Below are 25,762 nucleotides of genomic sequence, written 5' to 3' on the forward strand. Positions count from 1 at the left end.
GGTATGCATTTAAGTTGAGCCTCTGTTATGGCGTCTTTAAAAAGTTTCCATGCAGCTTGCAGAGGTTTTACTTTTGGTGCTGTACCTTTTAATTTCTGTTTAAGTAACCTCCTCATTTTTGTGTAGTTCTCCTTCCTGAAATTAAATGCTACAGTGTTGGGCCACTGTGGTGTTTCCCCTTCCACAGGGATGTTAAATATAATTAGATTATGCTCACTATTACCAAGCGGTCCAACTATATTCACCTCTTGGACCTGATCCTGTGCTCCACTTAGGACTAAATCAAGAATTGCCTCTCCTCTTGTGGGTTCCAGGACTTGCTGCTCCAAAAAGTCATATAAGGTGTCAAGAAACTTTATCTCTGCATCCCTTCCTGAGGTGACATGTACCCAGTCAATATGGGGATAGCTGAAATCCCCCATTATTATTGAGTTTTTTATTTTAATAGCCTCTCTAATCTCCATGAGCATTTCACAATCACTATCACCATCCTGGTCAGGTGGTCGGTAATATATCCCTACTGCTATAATCTTATTACCAGAGCATGGAATTACTATCCATAGAGATTCTATGGTACAATTTGGTTCATTTAAGATTTTTACTTCATTTGATTCTACGCTTTCTTTCACATATAGCACCACTCCCCCACCAGCATGACCTGTTCTGTCCTTCCGATATATTTTGTACCGTGGTATTATTGTCTCCCATTGATTATCCTCATTCAACCAAGTTTCTGTGATGCCTATTATATCAATATCATTTAATACGAGGCACTGTAGACGTGACTGCTCAGTCTGGAGCTCGGGCTCTGAGACTCTCTCCTTTTGCTGGGTCTCAGAGCCTGGGCTCCAGCCCATGTGGGAACATCTGTGCTGCTATTTTTAGCCCTGTAGCGCAGGCCTCATATACGCGAGTCAGTTGGGCTCTGAGAGTCACTGCCGCAGGGATTTTTCCATCAAGTGCATAGAATAGGAATCAATTCAAGGAAGTTCTATGGCCTGTATTATACAGAAGGTCAGATTAATGGATCACAATCATCACTTCTGGCCTTGGAATTTGTGAATCAATCAATCTGAACGTTAAATATTCCCATTTTGTACAAGTAATAAATTTAATAGGTCCTAGCCCACCAGGACCACAATTCGGGGATTCTTTGCTTGCAAATATTACTATAATTGGATGAGAGGCTAGCTGCATTCCAGGAAGCTCTTACTTAGAACCTACAGAGTTACGAACACCTTGGGAGTGGAGTTGTTTGTAACACTGAACAACACCTTATGGTGGTTCTTTGAGAAGTTTACAACTGAACATAGACTTAATACAGCTTTGAAACTTTACAATGCAGAAGAAAAATGCTGCTTTCCCTTAATTTTTTAATAGTCTACATTTTGACACAGGACTGTACTATACTTGGGGGCGGGGTGGTCTCTGCTGCTGCCTGATTGTGTTATTCTGGTGTGTGGTTGACTGATCAGCTCATAACTCTGACGTTCATAACTCTGAGGTTCTACTGTATATCACAGTAAGGAAGGCCTTTCTGGGTGTATTGGCCTCTAAGGGTCAAAATGAAAATAACCCTATGCGAAGCAGAGCCCTGTTGCATGAGAAGTGAGGTCAATGTTGGTCCTTGGTGAGTTCTGATTTACCTTGGTGAGGTTTTGCCAAGACCTCATAGCCTGGCTGTTCAATGCCTGTGGTTATTAGCTCGGGGGGGGGGGAGGGGGAGATTGAAGAGCGTGAGCACTATTAAAAGTTAAACACTGGTACATTTGTCACCATGTAGAACAGATTGTGATGCTGTTCCATTGTACACGGAGTAATCCATTAGTCTAGATGAGTCTTGAAGCATTTCAAAACTTTGAGTCAAGGGAGATGATTGTGATCAGGCCCACTTTGTCATCTTGATTTGCAGCATTTTCTCCTCAAGGGCATTTAAAACAATGGAGTATAGCTTACATATTTGTAAAATGCCACCTTATTATCCTATTAGTCAATTATGCTGTTGAGGAGCAGGAGTAGGTGACAGCATGGCAGATTACAGCAATCCATTTGCAGTTCCCATAGCCTTGTACCGCATATCATCAGGCTGTTTAAATTTAATGATGGGTTTTTGCATGTGTGTTAGTGCAGTTAAAGTTGTAATCAAAATGTTTAGGAAAACCCCTACTGACCTGTATAAATACTCCCTTCTACAACATAGCTTAATGTCGTCTTGTAATCTTTATAAGCAGAGCTGACTCACTAATTAGGGGAAGTAACCCACTCTGGAAATAGTAAAGTAATTATTTTTTACCACTGTACGAAGCTTAGAGGAATAAAAGTTGCTGGATGCACAGCACGTGGGTTCCCCTTGGGTGCTGTTTCCCCAAGAGACACCCACCCAAATGAGGTAATGAAAAAGCTGTAACGGGTAAAGTTAACTTATTTCAATTTATCCTGGTGTGATCTATTCAGGGAGGGGAAAATATTCATTCGGTTATTCAAGCTAATGATCAGCGATGGTGATAAGCTTGCACAAATGGCTTTAATCAGACAGGAAATCCTTCTAAAAATGGGCAGCACATATCAGCTTTGGTGTTTGTATGTAGTACGTTGAGGAAGAGGAGGATGAACACTTTGTGAGAAAACCTTGTTCCCATTAATTTCTTGCTCTTTGTGTTCCATGAGTTTGTAGCTAATGGCTTGCACCTTGTCCAACCAATTAATGGCCCATAGCAGCCAACTTATTTTTTGATGCCATATGTACCACCTCTGACTTCCTTTCAGCTCTTTGCTCCCCAGTATTATTTACTTGGCCTCTGGCGCGAATAATCATGATAGCCAAACAGCAGCCTTTGTAGTGCATGTGCCAATTTCCTTCTTGACCATCACGGAAGAAAAGGAGTCAAAGAAGGGCAGGAAATGCTTTAATCCAAGGTAGGCATGTGGTCAAACATTAGCAGGACTGGTCTGCTTGCAGTGTTCAGATCACCACCCCACAGGTGTCCACGTCACCTCCTGATATAAAAAAAGATTGAGAGCTTCTTTAAGAAGATGTGAAACACTCTGCCTCTCAGCTGGTGAGTGCCAGCCAAAGGCTCAGCCCAGCCAGAGTATTCATAGCCCCTTAATCAACCTATAAGTCACCACCTGCTTCCCTGAGCTTCCTGGCATACAGCCTATTGTGTGATTCTACCGCAAGATTCCCTCTACCCTGTTGGCTCACAATATAGCTACCCTTCTGATAGTCAGAAAGGCCCAACAGCCGTCCTAGCCATGAAAATCGACCTCCTTGCTCTTGGGGCATTCCTGAAACTGCTCTCCAGGGTTTTGTGATGACTGGCATATTCTCTCCCTCTCTCTACTACAGGAAATGTTCATTATGTCTGGAATTTACTATTGATGGTGCTTAGCTTCCAGAACTCATCTGTATATGCAGCATAATTGTGTTTAAACCGAGCGAGTTGCAGCTTGTTGCTGTTTGTGTTTGGTGTAAAATGGCAATCTTGAATAGCATCTGAAGAAGTGAGGTTTTTTTTACCCACGAAAGCTTATACCCAAATAAAGCTTTAAGGTGCCACCGGACTCCTTGTTGTTTTTGTGGATACAGACTAACATGGCTACCCTCCAAACCTTGAATAGAAGACTCATGCACGTCTACAGTGAGGGCAAAGTCGTGGCCTTAGTGTGTGGCACTTGTAGTAGCCACTAAGCAGAGTGAGTCAGAGCCATGTTGCATTTGCAAGGCATAATAGCTCAGAGGTTGGAGGGTGACCCATTCTGAAAGATGAGAATGGTGAGCTTCCTCCATAGTGCCTGCTGCTAGCACCAGCGTGCGAGGAAGGGTAAGGGCCAGGACCCTAGTTAGGGCTTAAAGCGATGGTAGGCCCATAGCCTTCTCTGCTCCTGCCTGATTAGGGATGGAGAAGATTCTTCCTTGCTCTCTCTTCCTCCTCCAGTTCAGAATTCCATCCATTGTGTTCCTGTCATGTTGCTGGGTTGTTTTTAAACTGCATTTGTCTTTCTGCTCCTTGTTGAAAAACTTATTTAGTTAATAGCTATAGAATTCCAATGTTCTGTTGTAACCCTTCCATTTTGCATGCTTGTTTGTTACATTTGTTGTCTTTGTTTTGCCAGCAAACTCCCCACTACCACCAAATTATATTAATTTACAAGGGAAAGTTTTTGACATGGTGGCATTTTCTGGGACTGGGTAAAGCAGCTCTTGAATCTGGTTTTGTTTCATGTGCAGCTGCGTCTCCCCACCGATCACACATATGCTGGTTTTGCAAGAAAGGGGTGGCAAAGTGACAGTATGAACAAAGGACCTGATAGTGTCTTTGCAAAAGATTGAAATTCATAATCCTGGCCTTGCTTACTAGACAAAAGATGGATGGGGTTTCTCTGGGTCAGATGAATACTGTCAGGTTTAGACTGAGATGTTGCTAGTTAATGAATAGTAGAATATAAAACTGTGATGTGCTCCAGGGAATAAATAGTTCAGTTTACAGTCTACAATAAGGTTCGTAATAAGACAAAGCCTGTTACTTTCAGCAAAACCAAGGGCATCAGAGAAGATTTTCCTGGAGCTGTTAACCAAGGGTCATATTATCATTTAATCATATCCATATTGGGAATATATCACACAGAAAATATAATTGATGAATGTATTACCTGGCTTAATTTTGAAATCTAAAAAACCACTTTCCCTTCATTTACAGATTATTAGCAGCATTGCCCATGTGCTGTGTGACTGTTTGCATGTAAATCTGGTATATTTGGCATACATTTTCCTTAAAAGGACTCTGGCAGCTTGGAAATTCAGTCAGTTGAAAAGTATGAGCTAAAGGAACACCATCAACTTAAACATCGCAGTGTTTTGCCTACTCTTGGTACAAGTAATGCCTAAGATTGCTAATGACTGAAAAAGCAAAGAGGAAATATTTTTCTGTATTTTTTTTTTAGTTTATTGACTTTGGGTGAAACCCTTAAATCTCAAGGTCTTGTACTGGGCCTCTACACAGGAGTGAATTTCACCTGGAGTGCATCTGATAATATTTTGAGTATAGTCAATATAATTGTTTTCCCTGTGTAGCCAGTCAGTTAGTTTCTGACTCATGATTGTATGAGGATCTTTCACGCAGAAATGGGAGAGAGAACCTTATTAAAAAAGTGATTGTAAAATCCCCCCAAATGGTAGAAGGACTTTGAGGCAGGTGCAGTATGTGCAACTACTTCTAAAACGTTACTGTTGAACTATCAAGTTGATGGTATCACTTTCATAGTAGTTTCAGATACTACACCTGTCTAGCATCCCCTTGCCAGTTTTTATGGTTTTCTGATCTTTTTTTTTCTTTTTGATGATGATGTCTCCCACAAAGAAGAAAAGAAAATGACTGACTAGTTTCTTCCAGCCATTGAAGCTAATTCTACACATACTGGTTTCAAATACACATCATAAATAAACTGAACAAATAGAGACAAATTATTTTTTCTGGTCTCTTTCAAGTACAATAATCTTAGGTTCTACTTGTAACACCTGTTGACAAACACTTGTCTCTGAAAAGTGTGGTTTTATGTTGTCAGTGTCTCTCTTAGAATATAGTAATGTAGTCAGATGGAAGAGAAACCAAAGAAAATCAGGAAAATGAATATTTTTGTGGTGGGGCCAGTGGTGACGTGCCCAACTGAATGCACCCCGTTTTCAGGAGAAATGTGAAAAGGAAGTGAGTAATTATAAGTAACATGGAGTTCTATATTATATACTTACCTGGCCTCCACTACTATAGTGTCTGAACACTACATCATTATGTACAGTAACTCCTCACTTAACATTGTAGTTATGTTCCTGAAAAATGCGACTTTAAGCAAAATGATGCTAAGCGAATCCAATTTCCCCATAAGATTTAATGTAAATGAGGGGGTTAGGTTCCAGGGAAATTTTTTTCACCGGATTAAAGACTATATATATATATAATGTTGTGTGTGTGTGTGTACACACACACACACATGCAGTCTAAGTTTTAAAGAAACTATTTAATACTGGCACACAGCGATGTGAAGCTTGGTTGAGATAGTGAAGTCAGAGGGTGGGCTATTTCCCAGGGAATGCCTTACTGCTAAATGATGAACTAGCAATCGCCTGAGCCCTCAAGGGTTAACACATTGTTGTTAATGTAGCCTCACTCTACAAGGCAGCAGGCATGGAGGGAGGGGAGAGAGCATAGCAGACAGAGACACACAACGTGTGTGTGTGTGTGAGTGTGAGTGTGTGAGAGAGAGAGAGAGATGTGCATTTCCCTTTTAGGTAGCTGACCCCGTCTTAAGCACACTGCCTTGTTAATTAGATCAGCTTGCTGAGATAGCTGCTGCCTGGAAGCTCCCTGTCCCCCCTGCTCTATGGAAATGGGGTAAGCAGGGTACAGGAGCAGGGGGGAGGGGGACACCCTGACATTAGCCCCCCACTTTCCCCCTCCCCCCGTACAGCAAGCAGGAGTCTCTGGCAGGAGCAGCACATGGCAGCGGGGGAGGGACAGCTGAATGCTGGCAATTGCTAGCCTGGTGGGCAGCTGCAGCACAGGGAACTTAGGGAAGCGGGGAGCTGATGGGGGGCTGCCAGTCCACCCTGGTTCCAAGCCACCACCAGCTAGCTCCAACGGGCTGCTCTTCCTGCAAGCAGTGGACAAAGCAGGCAGCTGCCAAACGACCTTAGAAGGGAGCATTGCACAACTTTAAACGAGCATGTTCCCTAATTGATCAGCAACGTAACAACGAAACAACATTAACCGGGACTACTTTAAGTGAGGAGTTACTGTATTTATCCTCACAACAGCCCAGTGAGGTAGAGAGGAGCTATAGTCCCCATTTTACAGATGGGGAACTGAGGCCTGGTCTACACTAGGCGTTTAAATCGGTTTTAGGAGCCTAAAACCGATTTAACGCCACAACCGTCCACACTAGGAGGCACCTTATATCGATTTTAATGGCTCTTTAAATCGGTTTCTGTACTCCTGCCCGACGAGAGGAGTAGCGCTAATATCGGTATTAACATATCGGAATAGGGTTAGTGTGGCCGCAATCGACGGTATTGGCCTCCGGGAGCTATCCCACAGTGCACCACTGACCGCTCTGGACAGCATTCTCAACTCGGATGCACTGGCCAGGTAGACAGGAAAAGCCCCGCGAACTTTTGAAATTCATTTCCTGCTTCCCCAGCGTGGAGAGCTCATCATCACAGGTGACCACGCACAGCTCATCAGCACAGTTAACAATGCAGTCTCCTGAGAATCGAAAGAGCCCCAGCATGGACCGCTCGGGAGGTAATGGATCTGATCGCTATATGGGGAGAGGATTCAGTGCTAACAGAACTGCGTTCCAAAAGACGAAATGAAAAAGTATTTGAAAGAATTTCTAAGTCTATGACGGATAAAGGCCACAGCAGGGACTCCGTGCAGTGCAGAGTGAAAGTTAAGGAGCTCAGACAAGCTACCAGAAAACCAAAGAAGCAAACGGAAGGTCCGGGGCAGGTCGAAAAACATGCCGCTTCTATGCTGAGCTGCATGCAATTTTAGGGGGCTGCGCCACAAGTACCCCACCCCTGACCGTGGATTCCGAGGTGGGGGTTGTAATCTCTGCCATGTCAGACGGGGAAGATGAAGATGAAGAAGAGGAGGAAGACCTCGCAGAGAGCACACAGCACTCCGTGACCCCCAGCAGCCAGGAGCTTTTTATCACCCTGACGGAATTACCCTGCTCCCAGCCCTCACAAGCAACTATTCCAGAGAATGACGCCATGGAAGGGAGCTCTGGTGAGTGTACCTTTGCAAATAGCAAACAGTGTTTTTTAAGCAAGCCTTTTTTAATGATTGATTTGCCCTGAGGACTTGGGACGCATTCGCAGACAGTATAGTTACTTAGAAAAGTTTGTTAACATGTCCGGGGATTGAGAGGAAATCCTCCAGGGACATCTCGATGAAGCGCTCCTGTAGGTACTCCAGAAGCCTTTGCAGAAGGTTTCTGGGCAAAGCATCCTTGTTCCGCCCACCATGGTAGGACACTTTACCATGCCATGCATGTAGCAAGTAATCAGGTATCATTGCGTGGCAAAGCATAGCGGCGTATGGTCCCGGTGACTGCTGGCATTCAAGAAGCATGCGCTCTTTATCTTGTTCTGTTATCCTCAGCAAAGTGATATCGTTCAGGATAACCTGGTTAGAAATCAGGAATTTAAGTAAGGGGGGGTGGCCATTTTTCTACTGGGTTCGTGGAATGCAGCAGCTTAAAAAAAACACTTTCCTGCACGTAGCGAAGCGGGGGGAGGGGAGGAGTGAAATGCCGATGATCTTTTCTGTTTGGTCACCGGCGAGGCGATCTTCCCCAAGCTACCGGACAAGCAGTGGGTGGGGGGGAGGGGGAAGGTTGTTGATTAGCAGGGAGCTAGCGTGGTATTAGCCATGCGTTGGGGGGGGAGGGGTAAATCACTGAGACAGTGGCTTACCATGGCCGCATGCAAGCTGAATCCTGATGCCTGGACCTGTGTCTGAGATCTGTAACCCAAGAGTTGCAAGCAGGCACTATTAAGATGAAAAATGCGACCTTGTAGGGAAATCACATGTGCTATGTAAGGTGAATAGTGCTTTTCACTGTGAAAGAGTATAACCATTGTTCTGTAAAATGTATCTTTCTAAATATTTATCTCCCTCATGCAGCTGCAAATATTTCAAGCGTCCCTCCTCCATCCCAAAGGCTAGCACAGATAAGGCGGAGGAAAAAGAAGACGCGAGATGAGATGTTCTCGGATATTATGGAAGTTACACGCAATGAAAGAGCTCATCTGAATGAGTGGAAGGACGTGGTTTCAAATTACAGGAAAGAGGCCAGTGAACGTGAGGACAGGAGGGATGAACGTGAGGACAGGAGGGACAACCGAGATGAGAGGTGGCGGCAGGAAGACCGGCAGGAAAATCAGCGGTGGCGGCAGGAAGATCAGCGGTGGCGGGATGCAACTCTGGGGCTGCTGCGTGATCAAACTGACATGCTCCGGCGTCTTGTGGAGCTTCAGGAACGGCAGCAGGATCACAGAGTGCCGCTGCAGCCCCTGTATAACCACCCTCCCCCCTCACCATGTTCCTTAGCCTCCTCACCCAGACGTGTAAGAACGCGTGGGGGGAGGCTCCGTGCACCCGCCCACTCCACCCCGTGGACAGCCCAACCAGAAGGATGTCGTTACTCTGAATTTTATTTTTTTAATGGCCTTCTCCATCCCTCCTTTCCTCCTCCAAAGCACACCCTTACTTCTCTCCCTCTTTTTATAATGAATCAATAAAGAATTCATGCTTTTTAAATGAGTGACTTTATTTGCATAAGTAAGCTGTACTCGAAGGGGGAGGGGGAGTTGCTTACAGGGACTGAGTCAATCAAGGGGGTTGGGTGTTCATCAACAAACACAGCAGTCACACTGTACCCTGGCCATTGATGAAGCTCGTTTTCAAAGCTTCTCTGATGCGCACCGCTTCCTGGTGTGCTCTTCTAATCTCCCTGGTGTCTGGCTGCGCGTAATCAGCGGCCAGGTGATTTGCCTCAGCCTCCCACCCCGCCATAAAGGTCTCCCCCTTACTCTCACAGAGATTGTGGAGAATACAGCAAGCAGCAATAACATAGGGGACATTGGTTTGGCTGAGGTCTGAGCGAGTCAGTAATGTGCGCCAGCGCGCCTTTAAACGGCCAAATGCACATTCCACCACCATTCTGCACTTGCTCAGCCTGTAATTGAACAGATCCTGACCACTGTCCAGGCTGCCTGTGTATGGCTTCATGAGCCATGGCATCAAGGGGTAGGCTGGGTCCCCCAGGATAACGACAGGCATTTCAACATCCCCAACTGTTATTTTCTGGTCTGGGAAGTAAGTCCCTTGTTGCAGCCGTTTAAACAGAGTAGTGCTTCTGAATACGCGAGCGTCATGAACCCTCCCTGGCCATCCCGCGTGGATGTTTGTGAAACGTCCCTTGTGATCCACCAGTGCTTGCAGCACCATTGAAAAGTACCCCTTCCGGTTTACGTACTGGGTGCCCTGGTGCTGCGGTGCCAAGATAGGGATATGGGTTCCATCTATCGCCCCCCCACAGTTAGGGAATCCCATTGCAGCAAAGCCATCCACTATGGCCTGCACGTTTCCAGAGTCACAACCTTTCGTAGCAGCAGCTTAGTGATTGCTTTGGCTACTTGCATCACAGCAGCCCCCACAGTAGATTTTCCAACTCCAAATTGATTCCCGACTGACCGGTAGCTGTCTGGCGTTGCAAGCTTCCACAGGGCTATCGCCACTCGCTTCTCTACTGTGAGGGCTGCTCTCATCTTGGTATTATGGCGTTTCAGGGCAGGGGCAAGCAAGTCACAAAGTTCCATGAAAGTGCCCTTACGCATGCGAAAGTTTCGCAGCCACTGGGAATCGTCCCACACCTGCAACACAATGCGGTCCCACCAGTCAGTGCTTGTTTCCCGGGCCCAAAATCGGCGTTCAATGGATAGAATCTGCCCCATTACCATCAGGATCTCCAAAGCGCCGGGGCCCGCGGTTTGAGATAATTCTGTGTCCACGTCCTCATCACTGTCATCGCCGCGCTGCCGTATCCGCCTCTTACTCGCCTCGGTTCGAAGGTCCTGGTTCAGCATATACTGCACGAGAGTGCGCGAGGTGTTTAAAACATCCACGATTGCGGTATGGAGCTGAGCAGGGTCCATGCTTGCTGTGCTATGGCGTCTGCACGGTTCACCAAGCAAAAAAGGCGCGAAACGGTTGTCTGCCGCTGTCAGGGAGGGAGGGAGGGGTGAGGCTGTACCCAGAACCACCGCGAAAATGATTTTTGCCCCATCAGGCACTGGGATCTCAACCCGGAAATGCCAAGGGGCGGGGGAGGCTGCGGGAACTATGGGATAGCTACGGGATAGCTACCCACAGTGCAACGCTCCAGAAATCGACGCTAGCCTCGGACCATGGACGCACACCACCGATTTAATGTGTTTAGTGTGGCCGCGCACACTCGATTTTATAAAATCTGTTTTACAAAACCGGTTTATGCAAATTCGGAATAGTCCCGTAGTGTAGACGTACCCTGAGATACAGAGAGACTAAACGGCTTACCCAAGTTCACACATGAGGTCTGTGGCAGAACACGGGGTTGAATGCCCAAGCCCCGGGTGAGTGCTCTAACAAGTGGATCGTCCTTCATCTCTAAGGTAGACATGGTAGGAACAGAGGATGAAAGTCTTACCAGCATAAATTGGCTACTAAGGGTGCACTGTCAGAAGTTACAAAGCTTTTGAAAAGGAAAATCTGGGTTCTTTCTCAGTAATTCATCCTGTCAAATAGGAGATCTGTATTTGCTGCAGTGGCGTTCATTTTCATAGCACTGCTTTAAAGCTGGCACGGAGGAGGTGCCAAAACCCTTCACTAATTTATTTTCTTTATGGTTTATTTTTTTATGCAGCTTTTCTTTAAAAGCTAAATAAGAATACAAATGTAATGAAAACTGTGAATTGAAATTTGTTGAAAAGAATTTTAAACTGCAAGGGGAAAGATTTAGAACAAGAGACTCAAATATCTATATAATCTATTTACCTATAATAAAATATTACATTTATAATCCATGTGACAGTCACTGCTCCTCAGCCAAGGTTGAGTTGAGTTTTGCACTTGAAGGAGTTTCAATCTCTGTTCCTCTTCCAAATTGAGAAAAACAGTCAAAATCTGAAATAAAAATTGTGAACTGGAAAATTTATTTTCTTTTCGATTCTAACCATTTTTACTTAAAATTTAATTTTTTTAAATTAAAAAATTTAAAATTTTAATTTATCATTTAAAATATTTGACAGTTCTGAAACTTTTCAAAAAGATTGTGAGTGAGAAAATTCATTTAAACTGACCTTTTCCCTCAGAAAGGTTGTTTTGACAAACAAAATTTTCCAACAAAAAAAGTTTCATTGAAAAATTTCTGACTTGTTCTAAACATGAATAGTCTTCTGCAGTACTTTCTTTTTAAATACAGAATGAAATTTCAGAGAATTTGCAAGTAAATCCACTAATTAGTTTGAATTTAAGTTAATTTGAAAATTGTTCCTTTAAGGTATTTGACGCTCTTGTGAGACTTTTTTCGTTTCTAATGAGCTCATTGGAATAACCAAAGACCCTTCAAACTTTACAGATCATTAAAACCTTGTGATATCTTGTGCATAGGATATGTTTGAAGAAATCAGGTTGCTATAAAGCTAAAATGAGAAGCCACCCTTTCCATGACATTCTGAGTGATGAAATATTGGATTGGATTCCAAGGGATGGACTGCATGCAGGAATGATGGCAGTGTAGTTAATCTGATGACTGGTATGCTGGGGATCTGAGTTCTCTAGCCCACAGACTTCCTGAGTGACCTTGGACAGAACATTTAGGCCAACATTTTCAAGTGCCCAGTCTCCATTAATTTTAGATGCTTCAGTTTTGGGTGTGCACACTGAAATAGCTAGGATCTGATTTTTAGAGGTACCTCTAGTTGACTTCACTTGGAGTTCTGGGCGCTCAGCACTCTCTGAAAATCAGGCCCCAGGTATGTCAAATCAATACTGATACATCTACAGTTACAGCAGGAGCGGCACCACGGTTTTTGCCGCCTTAGGCGGCAGCGCTCCTCCTCTGAGCATTCGGCGGCGGGGGTCCTTCCGTTCCGCGTCTTCGGGGCACTTCGGCACAAAATGCCGCCCCCCAAGTCTTGCCGCCCTAGGTGACCTTATTGGGGGGAGGGATAGCTCAGTGGTTTGAGCATTGGCCTGCTAAACCCAGGGTTATGAGTTCAATCCTTGAGGAGGCCACTTAGGGATCTGGGGAAAAAATTGGTCCTGCTAGTGAAGGCAGGGGCTGGACTAGATGACCTTTCAAGGTCCCTTCCAGTTCTAGGAGATTGGTATATCTCCAATTATTACCTTATTACCTTTAGTGGAAGCGCCGGCCCTGAGTTACAGGCACTTCTGAAAATAGAGGGGCCTTAACCTCTTTGTGTTTGTTTTGTTACTTATTTACAGGGATAACAATACTGATCTATGATCCAGAGATATCATGTATCCATTAATGCTGGTAGAAATGAACAGTTATTATTAGTTGCTCTCCTTATAATGCCATTAATATTTTGTTGTTACTAGGGATTCTCCAGTTCAGACTTTCACAATAGATTTATTTTTTATCCAATGTCATGTTTGAGTAACATTTTTCTTCATGTTCTAATTTCTGTGGCGTTTCAATCAATTTGAGCTAAAACTGATTAGCACTTTCTGAAGAGTATGCAAATTGTGCTAATCAAGGGAAATCGAGCCAGGTGTGTTATCTGTTGGCTGCTGAGTAGAACAGACTTAACCATAAAGGGATTTTTTGTTTAATCAATCAAGAGATGTACAGCACTGAGTCGTAGTTTGTAAAACTGTACAAGTATTTGAACAGAATCCACGCCAGGGAGAAATGGTTTCAAGTGGCACATATAAGTAGAAATAGTGGGACTGGAAAGAAATTAAGAAAAGGTCTTTTTTTCTTTTTCCTGTATTATGCGATGGTAGAGGAAAGAATGGGCTACTGCATTTTGCTTCTGGGTAAGGATTTTCAGCTGAAATGTCTGTGTGTCAAATGCACATAAACACTATATAATTTTGAATAGGGGCTGTCAGTTAATCACAGTTAATTCACACGATTAACTAAACAAAAAATCAATTGCAATTAATTGCAATTTTAATAGCACTGTTAAAATAGAATACCTACTGAAATTTATTAAATATTTTTGGATGTTTTTCTACATTTTCAAATATATTGATTTCAATTATGACACAGAATACAGCGTGTTTAGTGCTTATTTTATATTATTATTTTTATTACAAATATTTACATTGTAAAAATGATAAAAGAAATAGTATTTTTCAGTTCACCTCATACAATACCATAATGCAAGCTCTTTATCGTGAAAGTGCAACTTACAAATATAAATTTTTTGTTTGTTACATAACTGCACTCAAAAACAAAACAATGTAAAACTGTAGAGCCTACAAGTCCACTCAGTCCTACTTCTTGGTCAGCCAATCACTAAGACAAACATGTTTGTTTATATTGCTGCCGGCTTCTTATTTACAATGTCACCTGAAAGTGAGAACAGGTGTTCGTATGGCACTTTGGTAGCCTGCATTGCAAGGTATTTACGTGCCAGCTATGCTAAACATTCGTATACCACTTCATGCTTCGGCCACCATTGCAGAGGACATGCTTCCATGCTGATGCATTAAAAAATAATACGTTAATTAAATTTGTGACTGAACTCCGTGGGGGAGAATAATATGTCTCCTGCTCTGTTTTACCTGCATTCTGCCATATATTTCTCGTTATAGCAGTCTCGGATGATTACCCAGCACATGTTGTTTTAAGAACATTTTCACTACAAATTTGACAAAACACAAAGAAGGTACCAATGTGAGATTTCTAAAGATAGCTACAGCACTTGACCCAAGGTTTAAGAATCTGAAGTGCTGTCCAAAATCTGAGAGGGTTGAGGTATGGAGTATGCTTTCAGAAGTCTTAAAAGAGCAACAGTCTGTTATGGAAACTATAGAACCTGAACCACCAAAAAAGAAAATCAACCTTCTTCTGATGGTATCTGACTCAGATGATGAAAGTGAACATGCGTCGGTCTGCACTGCTTTGGATTGTTAACGAGCATGTCCTCTAGAATGGTGGTTGAAGCATGAAGGGACATATGAATCTTTAGAGCATCTGGCACGTAAATATCTTTCGATGTCAGCTACAACAGTGCCATGTGAATGCCTGTTCTCTCTTTCAGGTGACATTGTAAACAAGAACCAGGCAGCATTATTTCCTGCAAATGTAAACAAACTTGTTTGTCTGAGCGATTGGCTGAACAAGAAGTAGGACTGAGTGGACTTGTAGGCTCTAAAGTTTTACATTGTTTTATTTTTGAATGCAGTTATTTTTTGTACATAATTCTAAATTTGTAAGTTCAACTTTCATGATTAAGAGATTGCACTACAGTACTTGTATGAGGTGAATGAACAATACTATTTCTTTTGTTTTTTATAGCACAACTATTTGTAATAAAAATATTAAGTGAGCACTGTACACATTGTGTTCTGTGTTGTAATTGAAATTTATTTGAAAATGTAGATAACATCCAAAATATTTAAATAAATGGTATTATGTTGTTTAATTGCAATTAATTTTTTTAATCGCTTGACAGACCTAATCTTGAATATAATTTGCTGGACTAGGTTGTTGGGGGTATGTTTCTTAATTATGCCTAAGGCTAAGATTTTGTTACAGATATTTTTAGTAAAAATCACGGGCAGGCCACGGGCAATAAAGAAAAACTAACGGAAGCTGTGACCCGTCCGTGACTTCTACTAAAAATATCTGTGACAAAATGAGGATCTGTGGCTCCCCACACCACCTGCATCTGGGCTGTGGCTAGGAGCTCCAGGTGTTGGGTTGGGTGTTGGAGCTCCCGGGTCCCCCGTATCCCATGGCTGGGAGCTGCGGAGACCCCCACCGCCTGCAGCACCTGGGGGCCATAAGGTATGCCTGCAGCTCCGGGGGTCCCAGGAGCTGTGGGGTGCCCCTACTGTCTGCAGCTCTGGGGGCCTGCAGTGTCGAGGAGCTCAGGGATTCCCCCCACAGCAGCCGGGAGCTGAGGGTGCCCCTGCTGCCCATAGGGCTGGGAACTGTGGAGTGCCTCTGCCGCCAGCTGCTCCAGGAGCCCCCGCTGCCCACTTCAGCCAATAGCTCAGGGGTTCCCCACCACCTGCAGCGGCTGGGAGCTGCTGGGTACACCCATTGCCTGTGGCGGCCAGGATCTCCCTGGGCCACCAGAGACGGCAGGGTACTTTGCAGCTCCCGAGGTTGAAGTCACGGGTTGAAGTCACAGAAGTCACTGGAAGTCACGGATTCTGTGACTTTTGCGACCTCCATGACTAATTAATTATGCCTTCCCTTCATGTCCTCCCCTCCTTTAGTGAGGAATTGCTATGCTGCTAGTGCTTATACTCGATGGTTTAATGCACTTACTTAGCGCGTAAGAGGTGCTGCCATGGAAAGTTGAATAACAGTTGGTTTTATTCTTTAAGTGTTAAAACAGATTTTAAAGAAACTTCAGAGCAGAAGCTTGCTGTCTGAAACATATGGTCATTTTTTAAGCAGAGTAATTTATTAATCTCTATTCAAGTAAGCAGGAACTTACTGAGATTCTATTTTTTCAAGCTTGTTCTAAAATGAGAGAAAAAGAGAAATAAATTTCTGAAAGAAAATGAATCATTTGACATGTCCATGTTCTTTCACATGCTGCCCCTGTACAACCTTATTGGTTCAGGTGCAGTGATCGCAGGAGTGGTGACAAAATTTACAATTTCAGTCATTTGGAGGGAAACTGAAATCTGCCCACGCAGAGACTAATAGAGTGTATGATTCACAGAAGAGTCCATTCAAAACTGACTGTAGTTGATCATCTAAAGCTGTCAAAGAGCTGTCTATTGACTCGTACCACAGTTGATCTCTGATCTTTTAAGAGACACTTAATTATACAATCAGGCTGCATGCCTCACTGGTATTCAGTATTCATTTACCCAGCATGCACTACAGGAAGCAAATCCATTCAACAGTTGCTTAGTTATAGTACCCTACTATTCATTGCTTCTTGGCTGGCTGTTTGCCTACTACTGGGGTAACCCCGTGTAATCCTAGCAGAGTGGGAAAACCATCATGGTGAAGTGCATCAATAGACATATATTTATGAAAGAGCCAGAAGGCTGCAGAGACGGAACTGACTGAAGTGTTGAGCTCCAACCTTTGGAGTTGCTGACATATGGTATATATTGTGGCTCTGATGCTTTGCATGAGTGCTTGTAATTCATCTGTTTTACAGCATATACCATTTGCAATGAGATAATGACATTTTCCATTGACATTTGGGTATTGGCGCATCAAATGATTGTTCACCTGACTGTTGAATATTAATCTCAGCCTGTGATATAGGGTTTACCAGAAGAATTTGGCTTTTATTTGAATAAATCACTTTCCCTCATCTTTCTGTGCTTACCAGCAACCTTGTAAAACACAGATTATTTTCTGGTCATTTTTAAAAACTGAATTTTCACTTATAGCAGTTTAAGTGGTAGAGGGCAGTGCCTTTAAAAAAAAAATTAAAAAGCAGTCTTCACCAACAAATAAAATAAAACCAGGTCTCTAGACACACAGCATTGTTGCCACCTAACTTTTAAAAATATAGCCAGTTGTTGGACATCAGGTTAAAAAAAAATAGCTTGGTCCAGGGTTAGCTTGTTTCCATGGGATGTTGTTGCCTCATCTCGTTACAATATCATTTTTTAGGCCGTGTCATGCCAGCAGTTTTGTAAGCAGGATTCCCCATTGAAGTCATAGAACATTCATCTTAAAAACTGATGGCATGATCAGGCCCATTATTCATTATTAGTTGACATCATCACTTTGCATAGAACTTTATGGGAATAAAATGACATGCTCCACTCCCAGTATAGGTGATTTATTTGAGCCTGATATCTGACATTAGGCTGTATTCTTGAAAGGTGGTTGTGTGGTTTCCATTTCTGTTTGAACGCAGTGGGACAGCTCGTGTGTCAGTGGCTGCATCCTCAATTCTCATTCCTGGAAACTGGGTAGTCAGCAACTTGCAGGATCAGGCTCTAAAGTAGACAAAAATGTGATAGCCTTACATGTTCATGTTACTACTAAAGATCAGTAAGTTCCTATTTACAGTAGCACGCCTTTGGATTCCACTTTTTATTATGACGTATTATCTTACACAGTTGTTTTGGAGTTTCCTTTTAGTTTCTGCAAGAAGTGGGAACTGCCAGACTGACTCAAACCCATGGTCCATCTAGTCCAGTATCGTGCTCTAACAGAGGGCTGGTCTACACTCGGGGAGGGGGGGTATTGATCTAAGATACGCAACTTCAGCTACGTGAATAGCGTAGCTGAAGTCGAAGTATCTTCGATCGATTTACCTTGGGTCCTCACGGCGTGGGATCGACGTCCGCGGCTCACCGTGTCGACTCCGCTAGCACCGCTCGCTCCGGTGGAGTTCTGGAGTCGACGGGAGCGCGTTCGGGGATCGATATATCACGTCTAGATGAGACGCGATATACCGATCCCCGAAAAATCGATCGCTACCTGCCGATACGGCGGGTAGTCTGGACGTACCCAGAGAAAGGTGCAAGAAAACCTGCAATAGGCAGATGTGGGTTAATCTGCCCCTGAAGGCATCACCTTAATCCTCAGTATACAGGCTTTATTTCAAGGGATGAAACATGAGGTTTCATGTCCTTCTAATGCTCTTTTTGTTAGGAGAAAAGGGGAGAGTTGGAAACAACCAGAAATGATTGATTTATTAATATTTATTTATTTGGAATGGCAAACTGGTTTGGTGATCTAGTAATTGTGGATGGATTGAGAACGTGTGTGTGTGTGTGTGTGTGTGTGTGTGTGTGGTTTCCTCTGACACCCAGAAATCACCACCCCGACCATTGAACTGCAACAGAGATTAGACTGGGAAAGGATTCTGTGATTACTGTGAATTTTATGGCAGGGGAACGAGTCAGATTTATCAGCTGCTGAACAGTTTGGTTTTCTCATGAAGTCCAAATTTAAAAAAAAAAAGGTTGTTCACTGTGCGCCACTTGAGTGTGCAAAAAATTTGCTTCATTTGTTCACTTCTCATTATTGTGTTTCCTTTATCTATTCGTATAATAAGTATATGAATTCTGAGTTTGGCCCAATGCAGCATTGAAATGACTGATGAGAGAGGATGAAGTTGATGAGCACACAAGAGGCTGTATTGGAATCATACCTGTTCAGTGCTTGGTGGCAGTTCAGCCTCAGTTTGTTTGTTTTGATAGGCATATGAGTGTTTTACCTATTTCTGTAGTGCCTATCTTGGTAGCGTTTAAGGGCTTGAACCTGCAGACACTACATACTTTCTAACTCTAATATCATTGGCAGAATTGTTGGTAGTAAGCATTGTAAGAACAGTACAGAGTTCTTAGGATTAGGTCTTAAATCCTGTTCTCTGTTGTTTTACTCTCATTCAGGTCAGTGAATGGGGACATAACCTGCAGCTGCCTTCTGCATGGCAAATGCAAACTTTACAAGTCTCTAAAATGCCTAGATTTTAATAGCATTATAGAAGCATCGTTGCAAAATATTACAATGGCGAAAGTCGTCATCACAAAATTCAGCGCCCTAATACAAACTTGTGCTGGTATAGCTGAATACTTGTGTCTGTTGCTCAGCATGTTGCTAAGAAACAGAAAGGCCTAGGATGGCCTTTTGAATTGCTAAGATTTTTCTTGCCAGTATTCTAATTCTTTTTTAATTGGTGTGGAGTAAAAAAGTCAAGAAGCTGTTGTTAAACCAGCCTTTTGGGGGCATTTTTTCGTCTGACAGTACAAAATGTCACATTAGTCTCAGGAGAATTTTCTAGCTGCAAACCAAAGAGCAGTCGTCTGGGCACTGAAGAATAATTCCTTCAGAAAGGGATTTTTCTTTCCTCCAAGACGAGCAGCGTTGTTGGAAAAGTAATTCATGTTTGGGAGCTTCAGAATTTAAATCCTCAGCTGCTTTTGGCTGATAGAAAGCCACAGAGATAGAAATTAATATCCTGCCACCCACCCATCACCCCTAGTACAAGGCTGTATTCTGACATGTTAAAAATATGGAATTACAGACCTGGGTTCCTTATGGCTGAGCCAGCTATTAAATCTAACAGAAATCCAGCACAAGCTATGAAAAGACTGAAGGGTAAAAATGTTTCCTCTAAGCTCTTTCTTGGCTAGCCAAACTCTTACACTTTTCTTATAATAGCCTTTCTGCATTGCCCATTAATAATGTAGCATTTTCCAGACTGCCAGATAAATGAATGCTATGGGCAGAGGTGGGAAGTGAGAGTGTATCAGTAAATTATTATCCATCTCTAAAGGGTTAACAGCCACTTTTAAAAGGAAGACCTAGATTTCCTCTCTTGCTGAGAGAGGAAGCATGTAGGCAGATAATTCAGAAGTTGCTTCTGGTGTAGATAGTTTTCTTCCAGAAATAATTCTGATGGAAACCTTCCAGTGGTTCTAATCCTGGCCCCGTGTCTCCATTAATTAAGAGAATTCTCAAATGGTTCTTGTAATAAATAAACTTCTAGTTTCAGAATTAGGTTTGATAACTTATTCCAGTGCATTTAGAGGCTCAACCACCATATTACCCTCACAGTCAATTTTGAATCAAGGTTAGTTGATAGAAAACTTAAAAAAATTACCAGACACACTTACTAACCAGAGGATTAATAACCAAAGACTGATCTGAAAGATGAGGGAGATTCACCATCACCAAACAAGGGATTACCCTGCTGAAAGGGCAGGCCCTGATCCCTAGCTGCAGCAAGGAGAAGTATACTTGCCTACCTGAACCACTTCCCCGGGCTTCTGTCTTTCAGCTGAGCCACTGATAGTAGGTGTCTGATAAATGTTAAGCCTTCACACAGCACCAAATACCTCTGGCTGCTGGAAGGGAGAAAGGTTTTCTCTTCTTGCATCACTCCATAATTTCCTGAAACTTTGAGGAATGGGGCAGAGGAGGGATGCCCTGCCATCCTCCTTTTCCCCCAGTGTCTAAAAGCGGTGGCATCTGTTGTACTTCACGCCTAGTTTTTACTTCTTGAGTGATCTTACCCCATGCAGAGCTCCAGTTCTTGCTCCTTCTCTGAGTTTTTTTTCCAAGAATCATTAGAGTGAAACTGGCATGATATCTTGTCAGTTCCATTGTTGTCCCAGAATTCTGAAGAGCAGCAGAGAAAATGCCATTCTTGTAAGTTTTACCTTCCTGGTATTTGAGAGCACTATGGGCAGCAACAGAGGCATTCCAGTCTGTAGACTCAGGAAGTCAGCAGTGCACTGGTTCATATTCAGAAGGTTATCTTGACAACCATAGGGGCTAGAATCTCAATTAAAAAACAAAATTATAATAAAAGCTTAAATAAAACCGAAATCTTAGCTTCCCCACATCTCAAACTGCTCCACTAAGGCTTTCCTATTCTTTATATATTAGTGACAGGAGGATTTTTCAAACCTGATTTAAAAGAGAGACTTTTACGTCAACACAGGTCAGTTCAACAAATAGACTCCAGTGCTTGGTATTGACAGGCTAAAAGGTTCAGTACTTTTTCAAAAATGCAGTTAATTACCCAAAATATTATATATTTTTCCCAAGTGATTATAATGCAAGAAGCAATAATGTTAGTTAGCATGTACAGTTTGTGTCAGGGTGAATGTTCTAAGTGTCTCTCTTTGGCTAGCCATATGTTCATTTCAGACCTACATTTGTATTTCCATAGACCTATGGTATTCACTTATTTCCTGTGCTCTGTCATCGTTAATCTAGTTCTAAGTATCATTACTGTAAAACTTCCCACTGAGAAATTTAAACATGAAGAGGCTTTCTGATCTCTTTAAAATAAAATGCCTAAAAATAGACCTTGTGGGAACAGTTTTCCACTTCAAGAACGAAATCCTGCAAAAATGTTTTAATGCAGATTTGGGACCTAATTATTTTTTCTCACCCCAGTGTCACTGTAGTTTTTGCTATAGTGTGAACAGCAAGTCTAGAAAACTGACTTCACCCAGATAGAACCTCATTTTTTTCCCCCTATGGTTCTGCTGAAAATTACTAAGTCTGCTTTTTCCCGCCTCGTAGGCTGGCTTAGGGTCCTGCAGCTGATCCTTCATTAATTCAGTGACCTTCTTTTCTGTGATCAGGAAAAGGCCAGCTGTTTCAGCCAGACTGGCCTCCGGTTGTTACAAGAGTCAAAGTCTCTGCACTGGGCAAAGGTGATGTGTCTTTAAAAAAAAAAAAAAAAAAATTCTGAGCGAGAGAGGCTGTAATTTAAAATATGGTATTTCGTTATAATCAGTCATTAGGTTAGCATTGGGAAGTGCCCAGCATATTATCATGATTTTAACTTTGCCAAATGTATAGCGAGAAGACAAGGAACATGTTGTTAAGAATGTGTGTATGTGTGTATTCCCCACCCCACGTTTGTTATTACAGGCAGTGGCTGCTTAGTAAGTCAGAGAAGTAAGGTATGTTGCCGGGTTAATTTTCCCTCTAAGTCATACAAGTATGTGTTTCCTTCATGACCAGGCTGCATAGACCACCGTGCAATACCATCTTCCTTCATTGTGAAGTAGATGTAATACACCTCCCGTTCGTACAGCTGGGATTATGGGACTTTCTCTGGCCAGGAAGTGTTTATGTAGAGCAAAATCAGTTTGGAATGAATTGTCTAGTGTGCACTGAAACCTCTGAATATGTCAGATTGGCTCTCCTGTCTGTGTATGTATCAGTTATGTATATTTATATTTATCTAAATCAGCTCCTGCTAGCTGGTGAGCTAATGGAGCTGCTCTTAGAGCAGAAGGTTTTGTTTGACTCCAGATACATGTGTACTATTGGCAGATCAATACAGAGATATTAGATAGGACACTCATATTTTTAAAAAGTCTACACAACAAAATATGTTAAGAACATTCCTATATAGCACATGAGCATGTCTGTAATTTTGTGGTATTTGATATATACACACCTGTGTTTATATATAAATAAAAAAACATTAAATTGCAGACATGCTTTTATGTATATACTAATGTCCCTGTTGTCTTATAGCAAATCCTTCTTAAAAACATGACGCCAGCCACGGTTGGTGGTGACTGAACGTTACCACCATCTGATGCCTTTTTGGTGATGTGTGAAATTAGCTGGTGGTCTGAACATTTATGTCTGTGTTCGAGTTGACGGATAGCCAAACTCTTGTTCACAGTCTTAAGAGAGACAAGGACGGGTTGTACCACTACTGTCCCCGCTGTAACTGCTTTACGATTGTTTATTTTCATTCTGGTAGTACCTAGTGGCTCCAATGAAGTTCAGCAATGTGCTGGGCAGTATACAAACACAAACACTCCCTGCCTCAAAATGGTTTTCTAAGTAGACCAGAAAGACACAGGAAAGAAGGGGAGAGAAAATATAATGTACAAGCACCAAGGTGATGGTTGGGTAACATCATGTTAGTTCCATTTCTTTAGGGGAGAGTTTCTTCTTGGCTTGTTGCTTGTTTCTCCAATACGAAGCTCCCCACAACCGTTTATGCCTTCGCCTCCTCTAGACTAGATTATTATTTTATTATCATTTCCCTTGAAGTTGACTTGGAAACTGTAACTGCTGCAGAAGGCTCCTCAATATTATAGGTGCCGAAGACCCCAGCCTTCAAGGTGGATAAGTCATGGATGTAGACAACTGAAGACCACAGCAGGCGTTAGCTCCCCATTAATAAAATAAAGGAAACACTGATTTTTGGGGCAAATTTTATGGTACAAAACTGCTCACTGAAGCAGCAATTTTTTTTTAAAAAACTTGCTCCCTTCCCACCCGCATTAAAAGATAAAAAGTCGTCTATGCCATTGTTAATAAAGAACCACAACCTTTAGGTCTGTGTGCTCCAAGCCTTACTTCAGGAAATAAACCTTGGGCACTTCCAAATGCTATGATTTAGGTATGGCTGCTTAGTTTTAAATAGAAATTGCACAATTCCAGTTATGGGCAATGCCCCGTAAAACACTGACAATTCCCAGATTTTCCCATCCTCTACCCTTCAGCTCCTGAAAAGGAAAATATTGAGCGAGTCTTGAATAACCTTGAGCTTGCCAAGCATATCTAAGAGCATATAAAGCTATTTCTGAGATGGCAAGCTGAGTATTTGGAATACAGTGTTCATGTGGTATGCAATGTACGTGGTAGCGCCTATTCCAGCAAGGTAAAAAATGTTGTTTCCTTTATTTGAAAAATGCAGAAGAAATTCTGCTCTCTTTACAGGCTCATCTATATTACTAAGGTAATTTATTGTGGCTGACATTGAAGCAGATGAAGAGGAGTATATTTTAATAGCTTAAGCTGTCACTAATACAGGAACCAGTTTTGATCAGAGACTTCTTTTAAGTTTCAGGATCTCTGCAAAATGTTAGCTTTATTTACAATCAGTGGCATATACAGTTGGAGTTATTAATAACTAAATCAGTGTGCTACTGTCTAGGTGTGTCACATCGTTTGAAAATGCTGTACGTAGGCAAGTATGTAAATAAGGGCGACTTACAAAACAAGAAAACTTTTCAGTGAAAAGAATAATCTCAAAAGTTCTAAGGGAAGATCTTTAACCACAGATCATGGGGAGCATTGGCCCTTTAATATTAAACAATGCCAACTCAGAAGCAAACTTTGGCATATGGCAACTTATAGTCACATGATCATATACTTCTATTTCTCCTGTCATTTGTCAATGTAGCCTATTCTGGGTGACAGTTAGTTCTGCAATGCACAGCTTAGTTACTGAAAGCCATAAGTGGCCTGGATTTAAGACCAAAAGGGCTGAGTTGCTGTAGCAAATCAAAGAATAAAGATTTGAGAATATTTGTGGGTTTTTTGAAGTTTTATTTTGAATGAACAAGACCTTCATCTCTAGCCGGGTCTGTTTTTATAATGTATCATGAGAGACTGGTGCTGTATGCCAATTTTCAAAACTTTGTTTCAGAGGACAGTAAAATATGTTCCTTAGAATAAATAATGAGCAACTGTGAATTTTGGGGCTATAATTCAACCAATGGGTTCTGGTGATGTAATAAACTGTGATAGCAAACTCAAGTGGTGACCAAAACCACACCATGGAATTGTAACCCTGTAACAGATCATTTACTTTTTATTTCATGAAATCAATTTAAAAAAATTACAGTAGAACCTCAGAGTTATGAACACCTTGGGAACGGAAGTCGTCTGTAATTCTGAAATGTTCATAACTCTGAACAAAGCAAGAGCTGGGGCTCCAGACCCAGCAGCTGACACTCCAGGCCAGCAACTGAACTCCCTACTCAGCCCCTGCAGGTGTTTGCAAACTTGTGGAGAGAGAGAGAGTGTGTGTATGACTGACCTTCCATTGGCCACTCCAACCGATCCCAGATTGTGTCGTTCCTTGCTGCAGGTGATGGATTCACATAACTCTTGGGTATGCTGTCGCAAGTGTTCCGTTTTGTGTGCATTCCAACATATGAGTCATGAAATGTATAATGGTAGTCCTGGTAACCTGTGCGCAAGTTGTCAAGAGGCAGTAGAATCCAGTGTTTAGGGCACTGAACTGTGAAACAGTAGACCTGGGTTCTGTTCCCAGCTCAGCCACTGAGCTGCTAGTGTGATCCAGTCATTTTACCTCTCTTTTTCTCCCTTCCACCCTTGTCTGTCATGTCTATTTAGATCATAATATCTTCGAGTCAGGAATGGTCTCTTACTATGTTTGCCTAATAGAATTGTAACCAGTAGTCCTCTAAAGGCTCTAGGTATTACTATAATATAAATAATCATTATAAGAAAAGGTTCAGAGAAGGGCAACTAAAATGATTAGGGGTTTGGAACGGGTCCCATATGAGGAGAGATTAAAGAGGCTAGGACTTTTCAGCTTGGAAAAGAAGAGGCTAAGGGGGGATATGATAGAGGTGTATAAAATCATGAGTGATGTGGAGAAAGTAGATAAGGAGAAGTTATTTACTTATTCCCATAATACAAGAACTAGGGGCCACCAAATGAAATTAATGGGCAGGCAGCAGGTTTAAAGCAAATAAAAGGAAGTTCTTCTTCACACAGC

At 42.3% G+C, this 25,762-nt stretch overlaps 1 protein-coding gene and 1 long non-coding RNA gene across 2 annotated transcripts in view; one reads left to right on the forward strand and one right to left on the reverse strand.

The window, feature by feature from the left end:
• Positions 1–25,762, forward strand: part of EXT1 (exostosin glycosyltransferase 1) — a 247,821-nt gene that overhangs the window by 162,266 nt on the left and 59,793 nt on the right. The window lies entirely within an intron of this gene.
• On the reverse strand, positions 17,068–25,156 carry LOC123363541. The gene is made up of 3 exons (XR_006576796.1): positions 25,055–25,156; positions 20,904–21,025; positions 17,068–17,726 (listed from the first exon to the last, which is right to left on the reverse strand). It is a non-coding gene; the product is annotated as an uncharacterized LOC123363541 (long non-coding RNA).

Source organism: Mauremys mutica, chromosome 2 (genome assembly GCF_020497125.1).
Source record: "Mauremys mutica isolate MM-2020 ecotype Southern chromosome 2, ASM2049712v1, whole genome shotgun sequence".
Classification (NCBI taxonomy): Eukaryota; Metazoa; Chordata; order Testudines; family Geoemydidae; genus Mauremys; species Mauremys mutica.